The sequence below is a fragment of the Magnolia sinica genome, chromosome 8 (genome assembly GCF_029962835.1).
Source record: "Magnolia sinica isolate HGM2019 chromosome 8, MsV1, whole genome shotgun sequence".
In the NCBI taxonomy this organism is placed as follows: Eukaryota; Viridiplantae; Streptophyta; class Magnoliopsida; order Magnoliales; family Magnoliaceae; genus Magnolia; species Magnolia sinica.
In genome coordinates this window covers 29,987,824-29,998,279 of record NC_080580.1, presented here as the reverse complement: position 1 = coordinate 29,998,279, position 10,456 = coordinate 29,987,824, and the positions used below count along the sequence as shown (strand labels likewise).

Genomic DNA, 10,456 nt, shown 5'->3' with positions numbered 1-10,456 from the left:
AACCAGATGCAGCATGATAAACTTCATAGTGTACTACCACTTAGGAACTATATACCACAAGTAAACTGATGCCTCAGCCGTAACAAATATTCTAATTATATTATTGGACTAATGAATAAAGTTGTGTATGAGATTGGAGAGGAGAATGTAGTGCAAATTGTGATAGATAATGAAGCATTATATAAGCTTGCAGGACGTAAGTTGATGAAAAAGAGGCCACATATTTTTTGGTCACCATGTGCTGCCCATTGTATTGATCTCATATTGGAAGATATTAGGAAGAAGAATATTAAGGAAATGGTCAAAAGGACAAGAGAAGTAACGACGTTTATTTACAACCGTAATCAAGTAGTCATAATAATGAGGAAGTTCATGAAAAGACAAGAGTTGTTGAGGCCTGCGGCGAATAGATTCGTAATAAACTTTATAGCATTAAAGAGTTTATACCATCATAGGGAAGAGTTGAGTGAGATGTTCGCTTTCCTAGATTGGCTCAACACAAAACATGGGCAGAAGACATCGGGACACCGGTTGAAGTTGTGAATACCATACGGGACAATAAATATTGGAAGAGGGTCAAGTCAATCGTAAAAGTGATGGAGCCACTAATGAGAGTACTCCGTCTTATTGAAACCAATAAAACACCTACCATGGGCTTCCTATACGATACCTTGAATAAGGTAAAGTTGGCAATTTGATGTGATTGTAGAAGGTGGGAGTCTTATTGGAGGATGATTAATAAGAGATGGACAAGACAAATCCATCACGATCTTCGTGCGGTAAGTTACTACCTAAATAATATGTACAGATATGCTCAATCATTTGTTGCGGATAATGTAGTTCATGTTGGACTAAATAATGTGATAAAGAAATTAGAACCTGAATTAAATACACAAATAAAGGCGTTGAATGAATTAGATACTTTTGAAAATCGCTTGGGTAGCTTTGGAGATGCTCTTGCACAACACGCAGTATCTAGGTTGTAACTGACCAAATGGTGGATGAATTTTGGAGAGAGTACGAAAGCTCTCGAAAAAATTATAGTAAAATTTTTGAGCCAGACAACATCTTTTTTCTAGCTACAAAAGGAATTGAAGTTGTTTTACACTTATTCATTCAAAGAATAAGAATAGATTGCAAACTAGGACGTTAGACAGACTTGTCTTCGCACACTACAATATGAAGCTATGAATGCGATGACATCATAGGAGCATTACAGCCACCGATGACATAGACTACTGTCTAATAAACTTTGACAATATTTATGACGAGGATGACCCGCTTCTACCTTGGCTGAAAACAAGAAAAAAGTAAATTGAAGAGGATAATGAAGAATTAAAAATTGATGACCCACTAATATGCACAGTGCAACAAGAGAGTCGTGCAGTTGTATTGGACTAAAAAAGTGGGGCAGCTTTTATGCCAAGTACAGCTCAAGATCAACATAAGAATACAAGCAGTGGTAGTGTGACCATGTCGGATGATGGTGATGATGATGCCCCTGCCTCTAGTGCTGATGATTCTGGTGTTGCTCAGCACACTATACAGCCGTCTACAGATCGCGATGCCGATGAAAATTGGCAAGGTAGTATATGATGTTGGACTTATGAGTATACTGAGTCACGATACAACCAGCAAGAGGAGGGTAGGTCTAGTGGTGCACCGGGTCTAGGAGGTCCGGAACATCAGCAGGCTCATGGTCATGGTTATTATGATGGATATTCTTATGGCCAATTGGATTATGACTATAGTTATACTAAGCCTGTTCCATCATATTCATGTTAGAGTAGTCCTCCTGATCCATATCCATATGATTATAGATATTCGATATAAATCCAAGTTACTCATCACAGACACACTCTCAATCTCAAGATTCTCAATAGGCTGAGTACGGACACCAGTATGGCTATTCGACGGGCACTGGTGGATATCCTTACTCGGGGTCAGAGTTGTTGCCTAGTCAAGATCAGTCATCCTCTAGTTTCATTGATCTAGTATTTTCTTCTGGCACTGGATATTATGGATATGCAGGTGCAACACCTGAACCTATTAGATAACCTCAACCTGATGATGACGATGATGTGGAGGTCGAGCAACCACAAAAAAGTATATTTTCATTTTGGAGGTGAGTGCTGACTTTACGGTAATTGTAAGTATATATTTGTATTATGATAAGTATTTGCAGTAGTATTATTGCAAGCACACACTTGACAGTTGACACTACCGAACTTGTATTTAAAATAGCTTCCCTAACAACCAATCAAGTTACAGGGGAGTATATCAAACACTACTAATTTTATTTTTAAAAAAATATTCTTGACTTGAGGATGACAGGTCACAGGACAGGAATCACTGTCACAAATATAAGAACAGGATAGGAGGAGAAGTCTCTGACATGTCAAAGAATGAAGACTTTAAAATATAATAAACATTGTAATTTATGCAAGTCTGGAGACTCACTCTAGTATAAAGTCGTAGACTCTAGAGTAGAGACCTCACTCCTCAGGTATGTTAAATTGTTAATAACTTAATATAGAATAAATTATGAAAAATAATTGCAAACACCTACACATATAAGCTATTTTGATATTACATTCATTCTAATATATCTATTATTGATATATAGTAGATAGTTAGAAAATTAAATATATGAGTTTTGCAATCAGATCCAGGCTTTCTTGTTCATAAATTCATTAGACAGTCCAATACATCTTCTCACTAAAGAGTGGACCGTTACACCACCATAAACATGTTCCAATTTATAAATGAGTGCATATTTGAAATGCTTAAAATATTTTAGATTTAATCCATATTTTTTCATATTTTTTTGGCAAAAAAATAATAATTGCACTATTATAGGCCGTTACGGCCCCGTATCCGTATAGGTAATGGTGGGCACCATTACGCCTAGCGATACCGATACAAAATACCTTGTACCCTGTAGTAGGCTTGTCTGATTTCTCATGGATATTGCATGAATAGTTGTTACCTGAACTGGCATGTACTTTGCTGCAACACTCATTCCAAGTAGTTTAGGCAATATAAACAAGTCAAGTGCAGGTTTAAGAAGTCAGGCATACATAACATCAAATTGGGTATAATTAGTAGATTGATTCTTCATGGTGTTGAAGATAAACTCAACCTGATTAAAGCCAATCTCCTACATAGGGGACAATTCATCTGGAAGTTCGACGAGCATAATCACCTTTGATTCCTGCGACACTAGCTTTACGTCTTCTAGAATGCTCACGGATTCCACTTCCGCTTCTTTCTCTACCAATGCCATTACCACTCCCATCTCCGAAGAGTGTTTTACGAGATCCCGTTCATTTACTTTAGAAGTATTGGGTTAGATTTTTGCTTCCACAGGGACCACATGTACGCCATTGATAAATCAAGTGGTCTGTCGTGATTCCTTCTTGACCAAGTTGCCGCTTGCCAACAAACAATAGGACTCCTCTGAATAATCTCTCACCGATTAGCTATCCTGCCTAAAATTTTAAAATTGTGGGAGCAATACTTGATCGTAATCACGAGGGAGAAACTGTGGGCACAATAATTGCTTCATTCACGGCCACATACAGATTGGTGATTTCATCTATCTCTTCCACTCAAGTTGAAGTTGATCTCACTAAGTTGAAGCTTCGCCCTTTAGCATGTAAGACACAAGCTTAACATTCTTCTCTTTACTGACATCTATGTAGTCGAAGAAGTGTCCAACTTCAAGCACCTAATTGAGGAAGTCCTCGATGTGAAGTTGGTCGTTAAAGTTAGGGAGATCTACATTCATCTTGAAGTTTTGATATGTCTAATCCATCCAATTAATGCCTCATCCGGGATGTTGGGGAATCATGTCGTTAGATCCCACCTTCTTAGGTGTGATTTTGCAATTCACTGTTTGTATTGCCTAAGATAAGCATGATTACGAATTTTAACGCCTACCGAGCGAAGATCACCGCCACAAAGATGGAGCTTCTCTAGAGCTTTAGTTATGCAATCGATGGTAGCCTACAACCCTTGCATGACTTGCCGATACTCTTACTGCAATGCTTCAAAGGCTGCTTCTATTAAAGGACAATTCCTTGGAGCACCATCTATGTGAATGTTGCCCAACCCATCGTTAGAAGCCACTGATCCGAGGAAAAGCCTCGCTCTGATACCATACTAACGTAGGGGAGGATGTGATGAGGTTGAGCACGATCTTCCTCGATCGATAAATGTCTTGAATCCACAAGACCCTCTTGAATTCACAAGAAATTTCTCAAATCCATGAGAGAAAATAGAATAACTTCCAAGAATTTTTATTGATTGAGTGATAATTGAATCATAAAAAATAAGTTTAACACCCTTTAAATAACCCTAAACAAACCCTTAAAATGCAATCAAAGAGTTCTAGCCGAACAAGGAAACAAATTTTGAAAAATGTGTAAATTCTCACTTTCTATCGACTTGTTATCAACCTTTCAAGTCAACAGGTTGAAACAACCAAAAAGTGTTCCGAGATTTAAACCAAAAATTTTATGATTTTCGACCTGTCGACCTGTTAAACAATATTTTGACCTATCGAATAGTATTTCAACCTGTCGAACAGACCTATGAACAGTATTTCGACCTGTCTAAACTGGCAGAAAACAATCGGCAAACAATTTGGAATTTCTGCTGGAATTTTGACATGTCGACCACAAAGGTCGACTGATCGAACTATGCTAATTTTTTATTTTTTATTTTTATCAATTTCTCCTTAGGCTTCTTTTGGTCCATGTGGATTAGGAACGTGCTTAATCCTCATCTACATCACTCAAGGACAGTTTAAAAGGAGAGTTTCCTTGTCCCCTTATTTCCTATCGTGTGATCCACTTGAGTATCAAATCTCAATTTGTGTTTGGTCTCATGTTCTAAACTGAGCCCAAGAAATTAATGGATAGATGAAGGGGATATGACACGAGCAATTAACATCCTGTCAAATCGGGACAAGTACCAGCAAGCTGGCCTATGGAAGAGATCTACGGCCCCACCATGATGTATGTGTTTTATTGATGCCATCCCTCCATTTTGCCATATCTTTTAGCACTTAAGCCAAAATGAGGTAGATCCAAGCTCAAGTGGACCACATTGTAGGAAATAATGGGGATTGAATGCTTATCATTGGAAACTTTTTATGATCAAGCTTATATTTATGATTTCCCTTCATGTGGGTCACATGACTTTATGAACCGATTGGATGGAAAATAAACATTGCGGTGGGCTCTCAAGAAGTTTTCAATGATAAGCCTTTAATCATTATTTTCATATGGTGTGGTCTGCTTAAGCTTTGGATTTGACTCATTTTTTTGCTTAGGCCTTAGACTTCTTAGACTTTCGAGTATGTATATATTGCATTAAAGTTAAATAGACTAGAACTAGGAAAAAAAGGTGCCACTAGGAGCATAGGTGTCATGCCCCGTAATTCGGAATGCAGAGTGTGCACCCTCAGACTCGAGTTATGGAATATGACTCATACACAATGTGTACTTAAACCAATTATTCAAACTATTTTCTCAAATGCATAATTTAAATGTACTCTAAGTTCACAAACTCAAACACTCTTTAAGACATTTTACATTTAATTATTCCAATCATTCACCATATACTATGCATTCACACACATCAACCAATTAAAGAATTCATAATAATCCATCCCATATGTAGTGTATCTTCACAAAGTTCGAATCATCATATTACAGCCCACCCATTTGGGGCTTTATTAAATTGTAATCAACTCAAAATAAAATAAGACATTTACAATTGAATAAGTTTTGAATTCTAAAGCATGACTAGAAGAAATAATGTTAGTTCCATTCCACAATCTACTAGTTTAATACATTCAATTCCTCCTCTTCAAGATAGGGCCACTGCCCTTGAGGATCATCCACTGCCCTAGAAATTGGGTAACTTTTTCATTTTTGACATGATCTGTATGGTTTTTCTATCAATATACGTCAGCTGGCCTGACTTAATGAGTGATCCATCATGTTTCATACACATCATAATTAAAATAGAAATGCATAAATGTTATGCAATGTATGAATGTACGATTGCATTAAGTAGGTTGATTAGTTCAGTTACTTAAGTTGGATTTCATCAACTCACATCTCCCTTTCTGAGGTAGGCTTCCGCCATCTTGGTAGGCTTCTACACATTGTGGGCATCCAGGGATATCCCCTAGTTCCCCCGATACTGTAAGTACTTGCATGTCTTACGAGGAGCGCCCCAAGCGAATTAACACGGGAATGCTATGCATGATATGGATGCATGAGAATGATCGATATGTCATATTAAAAGCAATTGCATATATTGTCATGTTTCAAAAATATCATTTCAGTTTAGACAATTTCGGCAAAGCAATCCATACAAAAGAATGTAGTAAATAAAGCAATTACACAACTAGTTTTAATAATAATAGAGAAAATATGTTGGGATCACTAACTTAAAATCTGGTGATGTATACTCCGAGATGTTACCCGAAGATCAATCAGTTTGTAATCACCTAAATATTCATAATTCAAATTATATTTCTATTAGTGTATGTCTATGAAATCAGCTCACCTATGGTTAATCATTTTTTCCAAATCTAAAATTCGCATAGAAATAAAATCATTGATATTAGTTTTATCCTCCACAAAATTTTAAAATGATCTTTTTTCAAGGTGGGGCTCATTCAATTAACCGTGGTGTTCTGACCTCCCAGTGTTCCAAGAAAATCAAGGATTATTACTAATTTATGTCACATAAATAAAACATTGAAGTTCTAATTGAACAGAACATTCCGTCGGACTATTGATTAATCAAAGTCGATCGACATTGCCGTCGATCGATCGAGGTTCGATCGAAATTCACTTCGATCAATCGAAATTAATTCGAATTTTCAATACAACTCTTGAATACTTTTTATCCCCTTTAATCGATCGAACTATACATTCGATTTCATGGCCTTTGATTTGGGTCTTTTCTTTTCTTTTCTGTTTTCTTCTATCCCTCTCCTTGAATTTCGCTTGTTGCCGTCCCCAAGGGGCCCCTGCTTTTGGTATTTGTATTCTTCCCGTGATTAGAGGAATTGGTCTTCTTGGTCTTCTTTATTTTCTTTATTTAAAAGGAAATAAAGAAAGAAAGGTGTTTGCTAGAAGACTCCGGAGTTGTGAAAGATGGGGACTGTAGTATGTGGAATGGAAATATAAATAAATAAATAACAGCTGCATGCCTCCAGTCAAAAAGGTTACAGTAACCTACTTTTTTTCTTTCCTTCTTTTCTTATTACTTTTCTTCTTCTTCTTCTTCTTCTTCTTCTTTTTTCAAACTTTTTGGAAGAGCCCTCCTATTATCAGTTCGATTCATGCATTTAATGGGCCCTAGCTTGGATTTTCCGGGATTCCAAAGTGGTCAAATGATGAGAACCAACTTACATGACTTGTGAAAGTCACTTTTTTATAAAGAAAGAAAGGAAAATCAAATGACCCAAACACACGTAAATGGTGGGAATCTTCCCTCCCTTGTGATATGCAATTCCTTAATATATGTATAGCTGTGGATGTTATGGTTGGTGAATGGTGAAAGGAGCATGTTTACTTGTGGCTAGGCCCCGCTAGAGGCTGCATCAATACATGTTTTTGGTGGGTGAGGGGTTGCCAATGTGATGTCCTTTGAATTTACTCAAGTTTGAAAGGGATAAAATTCAGTCTAAGGCCTGGCCCATTTGTTAATTCACATCATTTCAGTTCCAAGCCCATAAAATTAAGGCCAGGCGACCGGGCTGGCCCTTAGCTGGAAATCTTCTACTAAAGATCTCATAACCTACTAAACTGGGCTAATTATCAATTAATCAGGTCCTTGGCTTCAAATTGTTTCCTGGCTTGATCCATTAGTGGAGGACGTGATTCCAAACCCAGCCTAAAATATAACAAGGAAGCTGTTAGGTCTTCAAGAAGGCTCAAAAGCGAGGACCCGGCAAAGCTAGTGATTGGACCTAAAACTTGGGCCTGAGACCAAGCCACAGTACTCTGCTAGGACCCAGGTTAAACAATGGTACGCTCAAACTAAGCCTGGGATATAGCCCAGCTAAGTTGCAGCCCAAAACCTTCATAACCAAAGTTTCAACGAGATGAAACCATTGATATCTGTTAATGCATGCCAAAACTGATTAAATGATGATGCATAAGAAATTGAGCTTTCCCAAGTACTACATGTAATTCTATAATGAGCTAGCCACGTCTTGCTCAATTAGAACTACTACTAGTGTTGCTGCTGCATCTCTTCTGCAGCTCTTCATTCTGTTCAAATTTGGGTTGTCCAATATTCTGCCGATGTGGCAGATCTTCTAATCTCATTTGGATATTGGGTCTGTTTCAAGGCCTGATAACCGAAACTCTATGCTTTACCCTTAATCACTTCCACACATGCAACCAGGCACATCTATATAATTTGCAAACGGTATCATCAGTTGCAGATCTGAGGCAATGAACCCACTTGAATCGGAAGTGTTGATAATGGGCTAGCCTAAATGAAAGCAAGTGCATGACATGAGCCCAGTTCCATAGCAGCTGACCTACTAACTGCCCACCATACAATGGAATAAACCAAATTGAAATCAGTGAGGCAACACCAGTCCAAATTATTGGGGCTTTGAAGCAAAGAAATGCCAATTTTCAGAATGCAGACAGTCATAAAGAACATTAGAGGCGGCTGATTGTGCCAATTGGGTCATGGCTAATCATGTAACATCTGCGTCACTCCCACCCACCAGAGTTTATTGGCTCACCCAGTAGCGTTGGATCTGTTATAGGCCCTGACACCCAAAACCTGAGCTTTTTATGTTGGCCATAGAAGAAATAAACAGTCTATCCCTCTGATAAAGGAAAGCTCAAAATGCACACGCGTGTTTATTAAAATGGGCTTTGTTACCTCCTCTTGAATTTACTGATATTAAATCCTCAGTACATTTTATAAGGGTGATTTAGTCGAACTAAACTTCATGAAGTCATCTAAATGCAGCTTCTAATTAAATTTTTCTACGACCAAGCTATCCTTCCGATGGAACTTCAACCATCAGTTAGTTTTTTTTTTTTTTTTCCAGAAATGAGCCCCACCTATACTGCTTACAAAAATTGAAGGTGATTTTGGAAAAATGATTCAGTGGATGGACAGTCCACATTACCAATCGGGACCATCCATTTGGTCCAATTGTTGATGAGATGATCCTAACCATCTAATCAATAGCAGGAAGAAATGAAACGTATGACATTGTTCGTCTAGAGATATGTGGGATCATCAATGTCAATCATACTTTGGGTGGAACATTTATTCTGACCACTCGATGGGTGTCATGGAGGACAAATGCAGGAAAGGGCCAAGTTAAGGATGACTGGAATCATCTGGTATGTGTGAATTTTCACTGTGACCTAAGAAGAGTGTGGTGGACCTATGGAAGGTCAAGATCAATGATCTGGTATGCCAAAATGCAACTACAAGATTTATTTTTGGCCCTACCTAATAACAATTGCTGGGCTGAACAAAGACAGGCAGACAAACAAAACAAAAGGGGTTTGTCCCGTCAAACATCATATATCCTAGTTACCTTTAAAAAATAAATAAATAAATAAATAAATAAATAAACTATAGGAACGCAATACAATATGATAACTTATGATAACTTAGAAAATGCCTGGAATTTTGAGAGAAATAGAAAAATTGACCTTGCCATCCGTTAGTCATTAACAAACATGGGCATGCACTTCATTAAAACAGAGATGTGGTGGAAAACTGTACAGGAACCTTTCCATGAACACATTTTCATCCACACCCGTTGGCAACCAAACCACCCACCTATATATACCATCCATCGGCTCCAGCACACTCTCGGGTAGAGGGTACGGATTTCCTGTACAAGGCGTCAAGGCCTTTTGCATGCACTGGGAAGGCTATTTGGGGCCCACCATGATGTTTGTGAGAAATCAACCCCATCCATCCATTTTACATGCTCATTTTAGGTTATATGACCAACAATTAGGTGGAACAAAAGCTCAAGTGGGCCACAGAGAAAAAAGTGGAGATTGAATGACCAACATTGAAACATTCCTATACATTCCTATGGCCACAAAAGTTTTGTATCAGGCTCAGTTTTTTGTTCTTTTCAGTTCATCCTAGTGGTAATGACATTATAAACGGTTTAGATGGCAAATAAACATCAAGGTGAACCAAGGAAGGTTTCAATGGTAGATATTTCTTTCCCCAGTTTTCCCTCCCGTACAGCCTCGTTGAGTTTTGGATCTATCTGATTTTTCGTTTCGTGTCCTAAAATGATCTGAAAAATCTGACAGACAAGGTGGATTTCTCACAAACATCATAGTGGCCCCACCTAGCTTTCCAGCATAGCAACTTCATGCAAAAGCCAAATCCGACTACCTCAGTAGACTGCTTTGAAAAC

The 10,456-nt window shown here is 37.9% G+C and overlaps 1 pseudogene; it reads left to right on the top strand.

Moving 5' to 3' along the window:
• Window positions 1-1,473: 1,473 nt before the first annotated feature.
• The window catches only part of LOC131254199 (cytokinin riboside 5'-monophosphate phosphoribohydrolase LOG1-like), a 47,013-nt pseudogene continuing 38,030 nt past the window's right edge, over window positions 1,474-10,456 (top strand).